This window comes from Montipora foliosa, chromosome 6 (assembly GCF_036669935.1).
Source record: "Montipora foliosa isolate CH-2021 chromosome 6, ASM3666993v2, whole genome shotgun sequence".
NCBI lineage: Eukaryota > Metazoa > Cnidaria > Anthozoa > Scleractinia > Acroporidae > Montipora > Montipora foliosa.
Genome location: NC_090874.1, coordinates 25,690,394 through 25,707,824, shown reverse-complemented (window position 1 = coordinate 25,707,824; position 17,431 = coordinate 25,690,394). Strand labels below are relative to the sequence as shown.

The 17,431-nt window shown below is 40.1% G+C and overlaps 2 pseudogenes; both read right to left on the bottom strand.

Annotated features, from left to right (window-relative positions):
• Positions 1-1,795: 1,795 nt before the first annotated feature.
• LOC138008435 (uncharacterized) lies at positions 1,796-2,526 on the bottom strand (annotated as a pseudogene).
• An 11,243-nt stretch (positions 2,527-13,769) lies between these two features.
• On the bottom strand, positions 13,770-17,266 carry LOC138005275 (uncharacterized; annotated as a pseudogene).
• Positions 17,267-17,431: the final 165 nt, after the last annotated feature.

The window sequence follows — 17,431 nt, the reverse complement described above, 5'->3', positions numbered from 1 at the left end:
ACGATCTGAAATAATTGTAGGAACATTCAAATTTAGCAGGATGGTCTTCGCATCATTAATCGCGGATGGACTTGCTTGATTAGTTGACAATGAGATATCATCAAGGAGATTATGTTGCGTAGAAACAGTGTTGTTTGTGTTGCAGCTCCAAGAAGTGTCATGTTGAATATTTAATGATGAAATGTGCAAATAAACGACACTTTGAATTTCTTGCCTTCGAGATCCAAAAGAAGTCAGGAAATCATTGATGTTCGAACCTCCAGGTGATGTGCCTTGAGTTGTAGAGCATTTAACTCTTTTTTGGCCTCCTCTGCATCCACGCCGAGTAGGTTTCATATTCGTGATATTCCGAGGTCTAGAAGACCTCGCCAAAGTCCAGAATTGAGTAGTGATGTAGAAGTTGGTTTGAGTTGAGAAATAAGAAAACATCTTGAGTATCTCATAGCCATAGTTTGAAATAACAATGAAGTAGAACCAGAAAATGCAAAATAAAATCAGTTGAAGACTATCTAGGAGAAATTTAAGTATGTTGGCAGGAGCAGTATAACAAACTGTGTGCTGCCTGCAAGGCGCTCATGTAAACTGTATACACTTAATGACGATTAATGTTTATAGCAGTTCAAAATATCACTGGAGCATAAGTTAACAAAGGGAACATACAGCAATGAAATTGATCTAAACAAATAATTTTGCAAGGATGGAATAGCCCTTTTTGTTTAGTTTTGGTTACAGTTTTTTACTTTGAAAGCATTTCGAAAATAAGGCAATAAAATCTTTTCTGACATTTTCTTAAAATCTTAAAAATTTTCATGATGCCGTGCGCCTCCATATCATACTGCTCTCTTTGTTAACTTCAGAAATATTTTATTGTTTACGTTACATCCTTTATTGCATTTCTGCCTTTGTGGCATTTTTTGAAACTAATTGTTGAGTTTATATATTTTTACTCCCACTTACAAATGACATTGGGGAGGTCAAAACGTCACATAATGTCTTATACAATGTGGACGAGATGTCATCACTTATAGACTACAAATAATTGAACCTGCTTTTCCTATGGGATTGGGTGAGCTAAAAATCCCAAATTGCATTCAAAATAGTGTGATAACTTTCCAGTTATCTAGTCAGTGAAATCATCCTCAAACAAAAAGTTGTCAAGAAATGGAATATGAATTGATTGCTGTTGAAGCACGGATGGCCCCACAGGGTTGTCATTATATTTAAAAGTAGGGTCCTGATTGATGATAAAAGGGCGGCTGAGTGTTTTTATGTGTGCATAGCATGCATAGCATGCATAGCATATCCTAAAGCGACATGGCTACTTGAGGGAGGTCCGGAGGCATGCTCCCCGGGAAAAATTTGCTACCCCACAGATGCAATTTAAGTCTTCATTGTACGTGAAATCAAGTTTACTGATTCATCTGTTACTATTTTTAATTTTTTAAGAATCCTGATTCTGTCACTAGAGTACAGTGGGACTGAGATAGCTAGAAAATTATATCATCACAGTTATTGTGAGCCATAATCAGAGTGAGAGTGCTTTTACTTGACAGCTAGAATATCAGCAGAAACGTTTTGAATTTGAATACCTCTCAGATGCAATTTCCTTCTTTTTGGAAACATATTCAGTCTTAATAAATTATGTGAAAACTGAGGTCAAAGACTCTGAGTTAACTGACTGTCTCATCTGTTACAATTTTTAACTTTTTAAAAGATCTGTCATGCTCACTTTAAGGTTTTTTTTTGCGGGGGGGTTTAATTACAATTTCTGTCATTTGAGTAAGGAGTGAAATAGCTAGAAAATCATATCATTGAAATCGTCACATTGACTGTCATAATCAGAGTCTGCTTCTTCTTGGCAAATAGTGTCAGCAATCAAGTTCAGGGCAGCACTGGCAATCTCCACCTGTGATCCATTACCATCATCAGAAACCAGCTGAAGATCAGCAGTGTCTCTTTGTACACATGCATCAGATAATTCATTCGTATGCATCTGTGGCAGTGCTGAGGCTGCAGAAGAAGTGGCATGGCCATGCTTTGGTATCTTTGTTCTCTTTTTTTGGCTATGCCACTTTTCCACAGCTGCTGTGATCAGTGCTTTACATTCAGTTGTTCCAAGCTTTGGCCCATTGATGGACATCATCAGAAGAGACTGAAGCATGTCAACACTAACTCTCTTCCTCAGCCTAGTCTTGATACGTTTCAGGGCACTGCACCCTCGTTCTGGCCATGCATTTGACACAGGCACATTTCAGCGATGTTTGCAAGGGCAGGAAGCACGCTGCTGTATGTTGTCTTGAGGGAAATGAGCCATTTCAGGCAACATTCTGTGGCTGTTTCTAGGTGGCTCACCTTTACCTCTTCCGGTATGTCTTGCCTCCAAGTATGCATGTCGAACTTGAACTTCTCCCACTCCGACAGCAGCTGCTCTTGCTTTGCCTTCTCTCTTCTCACCTTGAAAGAAATGAAGTGCCAGTGTCTTAACTTGCTTTGTTCCATGTTCTTAAAAGCACCAGATCCTGGTTATGGCAAGGTCAATGGATTAAAGATGGAGAAGGCATTGACAATAGGGAGGTCGCCATGAAACCTGCGATGAATGTTCTTCGTTAGTGCTGCTACATACTTGCTTAGAAGGCCTGTAAGCTGATTTTGTTTTAGTGTCAGTCAAGTGTAGCTCGCAGGTTGACAGAGATCCCTCTAGATCTTTCTTGAGAGCTGCTACTGGAGACTTGGAGTCTGCGATGTCTGTCAACTTGTGGGTTGTGTAAGCAATGGAGGACTCAATATGGGAAAAGTTCACCTGTCCTCGCTGAAAGGTCTTGCTTAGAGAGGCGAGGACAGGGAGAATCTCTTTAAGGATGTAGATGGTTCCAATAAATTTGGAAGAATCGATCTTACTGAGTAGGCCACATGCTACTGCGTCATTGTCTTTAAGCTGTCTCAACGTCTGCTGTAGTGCCAGAAAATCGTCATATATGGCTGTGTTGCTGCATCAAATGACAACCACCTTGTCTGGCATGCCTTCTTGAACTTCTTTGCTACAACTTTCTTGCTCGTATCAGACAACACTAGGGACTCCTTATTGATCTGTACTTTCAGGTACATTGCAGTCCGCTTTGGTGAATTGTCAAATAATTTCCAAAGCTGCCTTAACCAGAGCTCAACATTTTTTATGTACTCAATCTGTGCACTGGTATCTGTGCAGGCCAATGCAAGCTTGTGGCACAGGCAGTGCATTGAAATTGTGCGAGGATTCACCTCCTTTAAACGGGCTGCTACTCCACCATGTAAACTAGTCATCACAGCTCCACCATCAGAAACCAGGGAGCTGCAATCGTTGGCATGTAAAAACTGAAAAGATGGTTTCTGCATTCACTGAGGAGTTTTTTTAAAACGTATTCAATGAACAAGAATCTTGTCTCAACTTTCCTTGTTTTGTTTCCAAAGTACTGAATGAATGTAATAAGCATCTCCAGTACAGATACATCAGTGACCTCATCACCTAGAAGCCCAAAGCACTGTGCTTTATTTTCCAACAGCTTGTCTTGAAGAGCAGCACCCTTGCCATAAAAAGTTCCCTAATGGAACCCTGTGCAGTATACTGAAAATGCTTCATGTGATCAAGACCAAGCAATGTTAACAGCTCAATCAAGGATGAGAATTTTCTATTCGAGATCTCCTCTAGTATGCTGCTATAAAGGCCTTGAACATGACATCCTCTTTCACTACTTTTCTTTCCTCTACGTCTTTATGAAAAACTGACACTCTCCCTAGCATTTCAGCCTCGACATCATCCTTATTCTGCTGGGTTGACAAGTGATCCTGAACGTCTGATTTTTTAAAGCGTATGCTGGGCGTTTCATTGAAAACTTTGGACTTGTTCTATTGGTTTTCCGTATTGTGCTTCTTGCCCAAAAAACAGAACATCCCTTTTCCTTCTTGGTATAGTAACCAAGCCAGACCTGTTTTCCTGTAAACGTTGATGCCCTTGTCAAATAACCAACTGTGGATAAATCTGTCACGGCTAGGCTTAAGACGAGACTGTTCTTGGGCTATCGGGTGCTGGCAATGGCCTGAAGTGCACTTGTAGAAATTGTGCACGACTGATTCTTCGGGAAAGGGAAAAAGTGTCTTCATTTCCTTCATCATCATTGCTGTGTCGTGAGAAAGGCGACAACTTTCAGCTTGGCTATGGTTGCTTGTTGTGCTGGAACAGAAGCCGGTATTTCATTGGAAACTGTTCTTCCCTTAACCTCGCAACCAACGCTTTCATTTCACAAGCTTGTTTCATTGATAACGTTTTCCAATGGATTACCTAAAATGAAGCGATTTTTATATCATCTAAACGTTTTCGTGTGACTTCTAATAAAAAAAACATTCGAAATACGATTATAATTGTGCAATGAGTCTTCACATGTATACTATTTCTTCAATTCGGTTCTAAGACAGAAGCCATGTTACGAGTCACTGTTGCATCATCATCATCATCATCATCGTCATCATCGTATTTTCTGCTGGGCACATGTCTGGCCTTGGGGCGCTCCTGGTGGGGTTAGATTTGCATCCACCAGTCGCATCAGATCTGTTTTTGTCATCATAGCTCTTCTCACTTGAGCCCTGTCCACACCTAGAAGTTTGTCCATTTTTTTCCATACTTTGTCTTGCGTCCTTGTATCAAACAATAATTGTTTCTACATCGCCCTGTTCCCTAGTCTACAGATGTGTCCCAGATATTTGATATGGTGACATTGGCAAAGGTGCGGATGCGGATAATTCGAGATCCTGTACCTCCAGTCTACCTCTATCAGTTGTTGTTTGCTTTTCCTTGTTTTTGGGTGCATTTATGCATTGGTACACACCCTTCACCATTTTCCTCAAAAAGCCATTCCAAATCACCTTGACTGTATCGAGCTCCTTCTCTGTTAGTGAACATGCTTGGATATTGAAAAGGAGCCGGGAAGGCACACATGTTGTCAGAAATCTAACTCCGGTCGACAGCTTGATTCTTCGATCAGTGAGGACATGTTTAAGCTCATTTCATTTTTGGTAAGCCTCTCCAAACCTTGCATATAGGAAACGAGATGTTTTCTTTTTCGTCGTTAGTAATAGTGTACCCAAGATACTTAAAATTTCGTACATCCTTGATTTTGTTATCACCAATGGTAATCAGACTTTCTTGACTCTTTATTTTCTCATCTACATTGAAGGCCATAGTTTCAGTTTTACTGTGTGACATCTTCAAGCCGAAACGTGCAAAGGTTCAGTCGTAAATTTCGAGGATGACCTTCAGTTCTTCTAGAGTTTGCAAAGATTGCCTCATCATCGGCATAAAACAGTTCAGTGATCCGGGTTGTCCCATGTGCTGGGGCTTTGAACGGTATTCTCATGCCGATACTTCATTAGGGATACAGTACTCAACTTTCATGCCTGCAAATGAATGAAGAGGGTAGTTTCTGAAGAAACTGGTGCTGCGTCAGTGGGGAAGTAGTATACAGAAAATTGGTTTTATCAACGGAGTTGATAATGTAAATTGGCCACTGTACAGAGATTCTGAAAGCTGACTTTTCGCGCGTTAGCCCTTCGTCAGAGCGAATCGAGGAATTATGGGTGATGTGTAGTTTTTATATTAGAGTAGGAGCTACGCTATTGGTGGTAACATGGCAACGTGAAAAATAGGAATATATTAGTTAAATGAAAAGCGTTCATTAATACCGTGAGGATTAATTAATTAAGGGTGCCGATTTGGAAGATGAATTTTTGTTCTAGATTCTTTGCGGCGCTGCTCTTCAAATTGTTGGGCGTGATGATGGCCCGCTTTGACCACAGAGACAGGATAGCCACGTTTTTCGAAGAACTGGCACATCTCCTCTGATTTGCTGGAAAAATCGGAGTCATCACTACATAGACGTCCAAGTGTAAGAAATTAAGAATAAGGAATGGAGTTCTTGACATGTGATGGATGTGATGATGAATACAACAAATAACTGTGAGAATCTGTAGGTTTGTAGTGCACACTGGTACATAGCACGTTGCCACTAATAGAAACTTTGATATCTAGGAAAGCCAATGAAGTTTCCGAAATTTCCCAGGTATATTTAAGAGCCGGATGAAAAGAATTGACAAAGGTTATAAAATGATCGAGTTCTTCTCTGCTGGATGAAATAGCGTCGGTACAATTGTAGATGTAGCGGCCGTGGAGTTCAGGTTTGGGGCCGTTGTACTGATTAAAAAATTGGTGTTCAACATATCCTACAAAAAGATTGGCATAGGTAGGTGCCATTCTTGTGCCCATCGCTACACCATTAATTTGTTTGTAATAGTTGCTGGCGAATGAAAAACAGTTAAGCGTTAAGACTAGTTCGGCAAGGTGGAGAAGCATTTCCGAGCTTGGTTCTTTGACAGTGCGTTGATCGAAAAAGTGTTTAAGTGCTTGAAGACCTTCGCTATTGGGAATGACTGTGTAAGGAGATGTAATGTCCATGGTGAAAATAAGTTTGTCTTGGCCGGAGAAATTGAAATCGCGGAAAATTTTTAGTGTGTGTGTACTGTCTTTAATGTATGATGGCAAAGATTTGACGATTGGCGTCATAATCCTGTCTAAGTAGCTGGAAATGAGTTCGGTGGGGCAACTACTGGCAGAAACGATAGGGCGGTAATTCTTGATTAACTATGAGATTCTAAAAGGTGTCTTTGACAAGTTTTTGATTTTTGGAAGTGAGATCTTTCTGGATTTTGGCATAAAACGAGGTATCGGAAAGTAGCAGCAAAGCTTCTTTTTGGTAAAGGTCGGACCACCAAACAACTACCGCGCCGCCTTTGTCGGCCAATTTGACAACTATGTGATTGCGTTTACTAAGATTTTTAAGCGCCGCCCACTCTTCCAAGGAAAGGTTGGAAAATTTAGTGTTATGATTGAATTTAAGTTTGTGAATGTCGGGACAGCATTTTTTCTTGAAAAAATCTAAAGAGGCAAATTGTCCCTCTGGGGGAGTCCATTTAGATTTGCGAACTTGAAGTGTTTCAAAAATATCTTTGTTAGAAGTGTCCGAATCGTCCTCTTTGTCATGAAAAAAGGCTTTTAACTGAACGAGGCGAAGGAATTTTTCAACATCTTGCTTAATAGGAAATTCGTTGGTGCATTTGGTAATAGGGACAAAATTTAGGCCCTTGCTGAGAACAGATTTCTCTGAGTCAGTAAGCGGAAGATTTTCTGGAATTGTAACTACAGTATTATGGGTATGCAATGTAGTGTCGTCGGTAATTTGCGGACCTATTAATTGTTGAAGTTTTAGAGTCTTGGTTTGGTGTAAATGGTCAAACAGTCCAGAATTAAGTTCTCGGATTTTAGCGCGAATCGATTGTAATAAAACTGCTGGACAGATTTGGGAAAGTTCGCAACGGCAGTGAAGAATTTGTTTGTCAAGTACGTTACGTTTTTGGCACATGGCTCTAATTGTGATCCTCATAATATTACGTGAAAAAGAATTTTGCGCGCATCGAATTTGGTGAAGATATTGATTCGAGTGAGAAAATGTAGACGCATGAAAGTCCGCCTCTTAAATATACCTGGGAAATTTTGGAAACTTCATTGGCTTTCCTAGATATCAAAGTTTCTATTAGTGCGCTTATATCCAAGGTAGAGTGGAACGACCATCGATGTTCGTTCAATCTTGTTGTAAAGCTTGTTACACTCAGCGGTCTCAAGGAGTTTTGTTCCGTTAAACTGGTGGGATCTTCGTCGTGGTAGGGACCGACTCCTCTCCATCTCTCGTAGTTACAGTCCTGGGCCCGGTTGTTCAAAAGAGAGTTAAGTCTAAACCCGGGGTTAAATCGGCCTAACCCTGGGTTAAATTCTAAGTGCAGGTTAGTTGCGTTGTTCAACGGAAGGTTAACACTAACCTCGGGTTAAACGGTGGGTTAAATTTAACCCACCCAGCGAGCAGGGTTAAATTGTTAAACTCCAGTTAAATCAGGAATAAAGATGGCAGACTTGTTGTTTTTTGCTTTACGCAGAAGGCAACGAGAAAGGAGACTTAGAGCCGGAACTCTGTGTGAAATCGTTGATTTCACAGATGAAGAGCTGCGTGCTTGTTACTGCTTTCGACGAGTCTATTTTATTTATTATCAATCTTGTAGCCGGTGATATCAGTCTCAACACTCAACGGAATCATGCCTTACTGCTGCTCGATCAAGTTTTAATTGCCCTCAGGTTTTATGCCAGTGGAAGTTTCCAACAAGTGATAGGCGGCACCTTCGGTGTGGATAAGTCCACCGTTTCCAGAGTCATTACCGATGTGTCCTGGGCTTTAAGCGTGAAACAGCCCGGCTTTATCAAGTGGCCTTCGACGAACGACGAATGTGCCACAATTAAAAACGCATTTTACCTTCACGGAGGATTTCCTGGTGTAATTGGATGCGTTGACGGAACCCACGTCAGATTACAAGCGCCCTCACAACACGAAAATAGTTATGTCAACAGGAAAGGTTTTCATTCCATCAATGTGCAAGGTGTCTGCAACCATGAAGGTGAGTAGACTTTCTGCTAATGCAAAACGCTCAACAGTTTTACGAGAAAATTCGAACAAGAACCCAAAAAAATATATGTATGTTGGGATCTCTAACCTCAACAAAAATGTTGTTTAATTTGAAGGAATGTTCACCAATGTCGTTGCCCACGATAGTCATGTGTTCCGTACAAGTAACATTTGCACTTATTTGCAAGACAACCATCGTTCCCTTGACGATGGCGTCCTTCTTGGGGACAGTGGGTACGCTTCCAGCCCATTCTTGATGACGCTGTACACAACAACACGAAGTGCAGCGCAAGAAGCCTACAATGACGCTCACGCCAAAACAAGAGTGGTGATCGAGCAAACGTTTGGCCGATGGAAAAGGCGTTTTCATGTGTTGCATTCGGAAATAATAATGGCACCTGAAAAAAGTTTGCATGATTGTAGGCGCTTGTGCAGTGTTGCACAACATTGCTTTACAGCTACACGAGCTGATGGAGGATGAGGAGGTTGATGAGCTGGCAGATGTGGATCCCTACCATGGACCTCAACAAGGTCTGTCATTAAAGGACCATATCTGTCAAACATTTTTTGGTTGAGATTTTCATATGCTGTGCTGAACTCAGTTCTTAAGTTTATAATTATTGGTGCAACTCTTAAAAGTTCCCCTGTGATAAAGAACGTTGTGCTATTCCTGTTCTAACTTGACTGATTCTGATTTTTTACATGGCAAAAATGAACCAAGCCATTTAGTGGGCTTCAGTTTCAAAAATCAAGCTGATATTATGTTGCAGTCAAGTTACACTAAGAGAGCCAGACCGAGGGAGAAAATGCACTGTATGACATTTGCAGACTGCAGACCACATTAAGGCCTGCATTGTAAATAGCACTGTGGTTAGCCTTGATATCCGTCAGGTTAGTCTGAATAGCACTCAGCTTGGCCTGTTTACGGTTAGCTATCAGTAATGGTATGGAAATGCATTATTTAGTAAAAAGTGTACAGTCTGCAGTCTACAATCTGCAAGTGTCATACACTGGAGAAAATGATGCCAAAGACTTACGAGTTTAATGTTTTTTAATTTATGTGTGAACACAGCTAATTAATTAGATGTGTTCACACATAAATTATACAGAATGACAACTAACTTCTATAAGCGAAAAAATCTCGTGCTGCATATTTAATTAGTTTGGTTCACACATGCAAGATTACGCTTGTGAGTCTTTGGCATCGCTGTCTTTCGATCTGGCCCTCTCCATGCACCTGGAACATAATATGGTAATGGCAGACAGTTCAAACAAGAAATTGTTGTTTAGAAAAATCAGAAAAGTTTAGTTTTAACCTGGGCCCGATGAATTGGCAAGTGGAACATCTATTTGAAATCAAGTTAAAACAAGAACAACATTTTTTTCATCCTTGCAGGACCATTTGTTCATCTGTGGCACATGATATTTGTTTATGTTTAGTCCAACTAAAGGATCTACTGTGAGGGTCAAAGTGCCACAAGCATTTTTATTCTATTTTGACTTGTGGAAGTTGTGTACTCTGCCAATCACATGCAGGAAGAAACCACAAGAAATTCCAAGAGATTGCAAAATAGTCTGTCTCAATCACTCATTAAGAAGTATTTAAGATGCTCAGCTATTCCAATCTTTTTTGCTGATCTAAAACAAAGTAAATTTGTAGTGCAGCCTCTTGTGATGAATACAATTCAAACTAAAGTATCTTGTCTGCTACAATATAAATGAAAACAGTCTGTCTTGATTCAGTCATAGAAATACATATGCTCCAACACCTTGCTTTGCCCTTTCCTAGTGAAAGACCTAGTATTGGCCATTAGGCTTCAAACCCCTCTGTTGTTTTGGTTTTCATGGGTGTGAGGTGTCTATTGTTTTCCAAGTTCTATTCTGGCAGCAAACGAAAGAGCCCTCGAATTTTCAACATCAAAAAAATGGTCGGGAAGGGATTGCAGCATGGAGTACTTAATGGGCAATATTGGGTCTTTAGATATTGCTCTTATTCTTATCTTCAGAGCTGGCCCTCCACCAGTTTTTTCTGCTCCTTTGCCAGTTCACTGAATTCTTTCTTTGCCTGTGTCTGCAAGTTTCGCCACTTCTCGCGAACTTCGGCTGTTATCCGCATTGCCACACCAACAGCGTTTACAGCATCAGCAGTTTTTTTCCACATTTCATTTTTTTTCTGATTGGTGACGCTGTTGGTAAACTTGCTTTGTATCAGCAAAAGGTTTTCTTCAACTTTTTCCGTCAAAACGGCAATTTCTGAAGCGCTAAAATGTTGCTTTCGAGCTTTGCGTGAGATAGCTGATGAAGCCATTTTGCAGAGCTCGCAACTTGCTCACCATGGCAACATTGTACGGATAGTTTATTATGGGATGCTAACCACGGGGGGTTAAACGTGCTTAACCTGAGGTTAGCTAACCTGTCCTCTAATCGGGCTTCGAACAATGCCATTTTAACAGCGAGTTAACAAACTCACGGTTTGGAAATTCAACCCCCGGTTAGGCATAATCAAAGGAGGACATTTCACCTATGCCAAGATGCTTTGGGCCAAACTATATTATCAAAGTTTTGTGATCATGTGGTCATATCATTTCAACATGGATGCGTTGGATGAACAAGCGTGGCAAGCGCCAGCTTTTAGCAAGTCAAACCTTTTATATGTGTATACTGCGTCGACTTAGAGCATGTTTCAGAGCTAACGATACCCAGCTTACCTTTCCTAAAACTTAAATGTTTGTTTGGGCACGTGAGTTTTCCTAGAACACTCTTGGAGCGGGGGATGGTGGTTTTCCCTCAGTCAAATTGAGTGCTCGGTAAGCTGAAAGATTGTGTAATCAAGATTATCTCCAGCGTTATTTTCCAGGTAATGATGTTGTAATGTTGTAGCCGATTTGCTGTCCTTGATTTTGACTTCAATGCTGCGAGATATTTACGCCGATTCACCAAACTGAATACGAATAATTTTTTTTTTTGGCAGATTCACCCAGATGAAATCGATGATTATAGCGAGGTGATGCTGATATGGGATTTTGCAAAAACAGATCTATATTTGACTGCCTCGCATTGTGCAGTAAAAGCAAAGATTCCGTCGTCCGTTTCTCCAATTGATTCTGTTATGCCTCCTCTTGACCTGAGCCGGGTGACTTGTAATTGCGTGAACTCTAGTTCGAATGGGAAAATTCTGTCGTGTACTGATCATGAATCAAGAACCATTTCCGAAATTAATATTCAGAAGCTCTCCTTATTGGATATTGACGAAGACGAAGACAACGCTTGTGAAGAAGAGGAAGAAGACAAGGAAGAAGAAGAGGGAGAGGACGATGACGACTTCACTGATGCCAGTGGCTTAAGCAGCAAGGAGTTGTTCGCACCTGAAAGCACTGAATGCTCGCCAACAGAGCCACTCTACACAGAAACTTTCACATTGAAAGGCAGCTTGTTTCACAAGCATTTCCAGAGAACTCTGAAGAGCTGCAAAGATAAAATGATCAACAAGGAGACAATTTTAATCACACTTGGCAAAGAACCGGTGAACAAAAGAGATGAAAACGCTATATTAGTGCATGCTTGTCCTGGTGATACTTAGAAACCAATTGGGTACATTCCTGGCGTGAAAGTTCTCAAAGTTACAAAGGCCATTAATAATAATGAAATAACAAGTATGTCACTTCTTTCAGTAAAATATCAATACGTTTTTTCAATATCAAGTTTTAAGTACTTTGCAATAGTGACAATTTCAAAGAAAGGAAGATGGGCAAAAAACGGGGACAACTACAAATATAATGAAACTATCTAGGGGAGCTTCTGCATTGCTGTCAAATAATTCACTAGATTATGTTTTGTTTGTAGACTTTAAGTAGACTTTAATTAATCCCAAGGTTTGATTCACCAGCTTCTTTGAACTTTATAGCTGCTGCAAAGTTGTTGCTCTGGCAGTCAAACACTAATTACTCTAACAATGGGGCCAATCAAACATACTCAGCTGTTACAGCCCAAAGTAAAAGCCCTGAAAGACCATTTTCAAATAGTTGAAAATTTCTGTTTTCTATTGCTTTTTATCCTTTTCAAATGACTTGCAAGTTTCCTACATTTGTATTTATTTACTGTTGAGAAATTTTCCTGCCAACAAATGGAAAATTACCTCTTCATGTGTTCGGTTACTCCATGTAATAAGTTAACAGTATGTCCAGTCCACACTTTGTTTTTTCTTGGTGTAGACTTAGAGTGTCAGCAAAGCAAAACTAATATGGTGAATTACTGTTTGTGTAGTTCCAGGAAATTTCCACACCCCCACCACAGAGGGTCTCTAGAAATTCTAAGGTGGATTGGGGCCCTAAAGTAATGGAGGGATAATCAGGGGGGAGGGGTTGAAACCAAATACCTCTCCATGGGATGGGGGAGATGAACATTTTCTGGAACAACACATTGCTTAAAGTGCACCTAGCCTACAAAGCCATCATCTGTCCCACAACTGAACTAGTAAGGAGCATGGGTCTATTCCTTGTTTGGCATCGCAAGCTTCTTTGCATGCATGTTTACAAAGACTAAATGCGATGCAAACAAGGAATAGACCCATGCCCCTTACTAGCTCAGTCGTGGGACAGATGATTATTAGTTAAAAAGGGGCAAAAAGGCGCAACACGTTTCAAACAGCTGCAAAGAAGCAAAAAACCAAATTTTGTGGTTAGGTGCACTTTAAAAATATCTAATGCCTTGATCAGTGGTCACAAAACTCTTACGAACGGTTAACATATGCAATCTTGATACCTCGCGACAGGATTCAGCGACTATGTTGTGCTCACAGTGAATCCTTTTCAAAAGTTGTTTCAAGGCCTTTGTGGAACCCACCTTCAGTTTTGTTTACAGAGATGAAAAATACAATACAACTTAACTTTATAATTCTGATGCAATCTACAGAGTTTTATTATTTATGTACAATAAATTATAATACACAGCATTGTGTTGTATTTTATGATTAAAATCCATCAACATTTATACATCTAAGTTTCCTTCCTTTATCAATTACCCAATTTACTTCTAATCACAAAACAGGGGCTTCAATAAAATTTCAAGTATGTGGCTGGTTTGAGTAGAGTACACAACTAAATAGCCCACTTCTCTGAGGGAAATAGCCGACACTTCTGTCTGCTGTAAATGCTTATTGAAAGTACTGCAAGTGCACAAATTGGGACCACTTAGCAAACAAACTCTATTGCAAACATTGCACCATTACAGTATACACTAGCCTGCACAACAGGAGCAGTGCCTTTGATAACATAAAATTATTACAGCAAAAACAATATCTTCAAACACCACAGCAAACACTCTCTGCCACTCAAGGATTAGGGAGTGATGCCAGGTAATTCCCTGGCCTATGAAATGATTGCCTAATTGTTTGCCTGTGACGAGCTGGAAGATGAGCTTGCCTAAAATAAATATAGAACTATCTTCGCATTGATTGATCCGTAATCTGTGCAGGCGAAGAGGGTGATTCCGTGCATCCACCTCGTCATCAATTTCAGGCCTTTCATCAAATGATGGGTAAACATCATCAGAAAAGCGCTCATTAAGAGTCCAGTAATAGAAAGGAAGATCCATGTCCATTCTTTTGGTGAATTCCCTGTTAGAAGGAACAACAATTTATTGTCATCAAAGAGGCTAACAATTTATCAATTCTATTGGAATGTAAATGTCTGATTAACAGAGTCTGTTCCCCTGAAACACAGATTTACTCCAAAACTGTCTTCCAAAAGGCTATGTTTGAACATATGTGATGACTAAAAAATTTCACCTGCTAACTTAACCTAATGCAACTTCAAGATTTCAAAATCACATTTGGAGGGCATATTCAATAGCACAGTAATCATATTTCTTTTTATGGCACATTCCTGGCCAAATTGTTAAAAGGATATGATTCAAAGTTGTAAATTATGTGCTGCAAAATATGGGAATTACATTGCCAGGTTCAGTGTTCCATATATCACAAGGCGAAGGGTCTCGGATCAAAAACCTGACAAAGCTGGCAACATGACCTGACAAAATGGAGGATCAAATTCAGAAGATGTGAAGAGATCCACATCTATTCAACCTCTGCCTTTACTAGTACTAAAGTAATAAGTAACAAAGATAGTTACGCAACATGGATTTTTAAAGTATTTGGACAAATATCCAGACATTTGTCACAAAAACTAAAACAAAAATAACAATAAATAAATGACGGGTGTTACACCAGGCCCAGACACTGTATAAGAAGAAAGGTGGAAGAAAATCATGGTATCCTCATTTTATGCATTGTGCTGCAATTTGGAATAAATACTGTACTCCAGCTTTTGTTTCTCAAATAACACTCATAGAACACCTTTTATCCCCAATTTGTAACTACAGTTGTTCTAAATATAGATACCTGTTGATGTCAATGGTGGAAAAGTCGTAACAATCCATATACCATGGCATCCATTCTTCCAAAATGAAGTTGAACATTTGATAGTTGTATCTACATCTCTCGAGCTGACTCAAACCCCTCCCATCAGACACTTCATGCCACTGTGCAATAATCCGAATAAATGCAGCCTCTTCATTCTTGCCAAGCCTCTCGAGTGAACGTACCACGTTGTAGGATAACAGACGTTTCGCATCCTTCACACTCTGACGCCTCTTTCCAACAAGGGCTGCATGGGTGAGACCACTCAATGGATCTGCTAAGACATCAGCAAATGCCTCATAGTCAAAGGCAGTATACATCTCGAACATGCTGAGCAATGCGTTTTAGGAGGTGGTTGTGGTCACTACGATCATGTCGAGCCCGACCAGTAACTGGATCCACCTCAGGAACATAAAGATGTTGTGTAAAATCGACTCCCTCTTCCTTCAGCTCCTTCACAGCACTCCGAAATGTGTTTGTTCCAAACACAGACCTCAGCTTGTCAAGTAATGATTCACTGGTATTCTTCCGGAATGGATAAGGTGTGTAACCTGCAACAATCAAGCATGATCATAAAATTTAGTTTTTCATATGACCACTACTATTTAGGGACCGGTGATGTAAGTGAATTAAGTTTACCTGCCGGGACAAGCTTTCCACGAATGTAAGTCACAGCATCCTCTAATGATGAGCCACTGTTGATCAATTCATGAACTTCGAAAATAACATGGTCAGGGATGACACTGTTTGGTCTTGCTACAATAGGGCTTCCATCTGGTGCAGCTGAAATTAAGAACACAGATTGTAGCTGTATGTCAAACCCAAGAAAAAAAGCAAGAAACAATCACCTCACTGAAATACGAAATGAGTTTAGTAATTAGGAGATTAAGCTTTCTTACCCTGTGTTTGTTTACATCTCCTTAATTAAATAACATTTCATACAAGTATATTGTGACAGTTTTGCTGGTCTGGGTTCAACAATCATAAATCCGTCAACAATACACAATTGAAACCTTCAATTTCTAATATGACAATAAAAGGCAACCAATATGTGTTTCTCTAACAACAAACTGAGATTTACACCCGTTCAACCTACTCTGTATCAAAATCAGCATTTCCAGTAAAGTCTTCTTGCTCAATTTCTGCACACTCTCTCTTGCGTCATGTATGAGTTGCCATAAATGAAGGGCCCTTTTTTCTCCTCTTGACCTCAATGAGCAAAACTCTCCATCTGTAACAGTACCTAAAAAAACAATGTCATCCTCTTTTGATTACCGTGTTTGGAGAGTTCACGATCAGGTATGACCTACTTTCAAACAAGACTTAAGGGGCCCTATCAGCATGTTCACAGAGATAAACTTGTGAATTTCTTCTGACTATCACAGCACAGTTATGTGTGCCTAAGAATGCTACTTTGTTTCCGCACTTATGTTGGTGTTGGTAACAGATTGGAGTGCATGATTCCTTGCAAAGCAAGATAACTGCAACCAGGGTGTACAATGGTTAATGTGCATGTTAATGCTGTCTTAGATCAAACTGATCAAAGAATTACTTTTTAACTTTAAGTTCATTCACTGCAGATTTACTACCAGAAATATGTCACAAAAAATACGCACACACACAAACATTACGGTTCAATACCATTTCCACCAACCACTGTTAAAATGCAATACATGTACTCACCCACTAGGTTAAGGCCTCTCTCTTGCATTTTCAGTTTAACATCCCTAGTTAGATCACGGACATACTGGTCCCGCATACGCCTGTAAGGCACATATCTGATTGGCAATGCATAGGGCTTCTTATTTCGTCTTTCATCTGAGAGCATCAGAACTAGCACATGGGTGGCAGCTATCCTTTTCTTCTTGAAAAGGTTGCGGAGGTAGCCTTTCTCCTCTTTAACCAATCCTCTCAAAGAGGTTCTGATGGTCAGCATATGACGGGGCAAATACACAGCTGGATTAAGGCAAGCGAGTTGCTCTTCATATACCCCCTTTAGGAATTGTGCCTGCTGGAGGAGAGTTTGGAATTCCACAACATTCCAATTGGCATTCTTAAGATTTTCCTCTGGTGTTGATCGATTCTCAAATTTTTTTCCATAGTCCTCAACAGCTAAGTGAAAACCATCATCAAGAAATGAGATATCCTCCAAACTGTCAATACACTTTTGCAATTCCAACTGGAGACCATCTCGGTTGTCAATTCTAGCAATGTTACTTAGTAATGCTACTCTTTGATCATACTCTCTCCTCAACTCCTCCAACTTTCCATTACCCAAATCTACATCTCCATTCCAAACCCCTGAGAGGGACTCCATCAGCGCTTCCTTCAGATGTGTGGCATCCAGCTTCAACCAGAATCTTCCGTCTGGATTGGCTGATTTCAACTGGTCTAGTGCTGCTACCTGTGAAGGCAATAACGAAAGAATTATGGTTCATTACATGTGTGCATTATTATTTTTAGTATTTTTCTTCAAGTTACT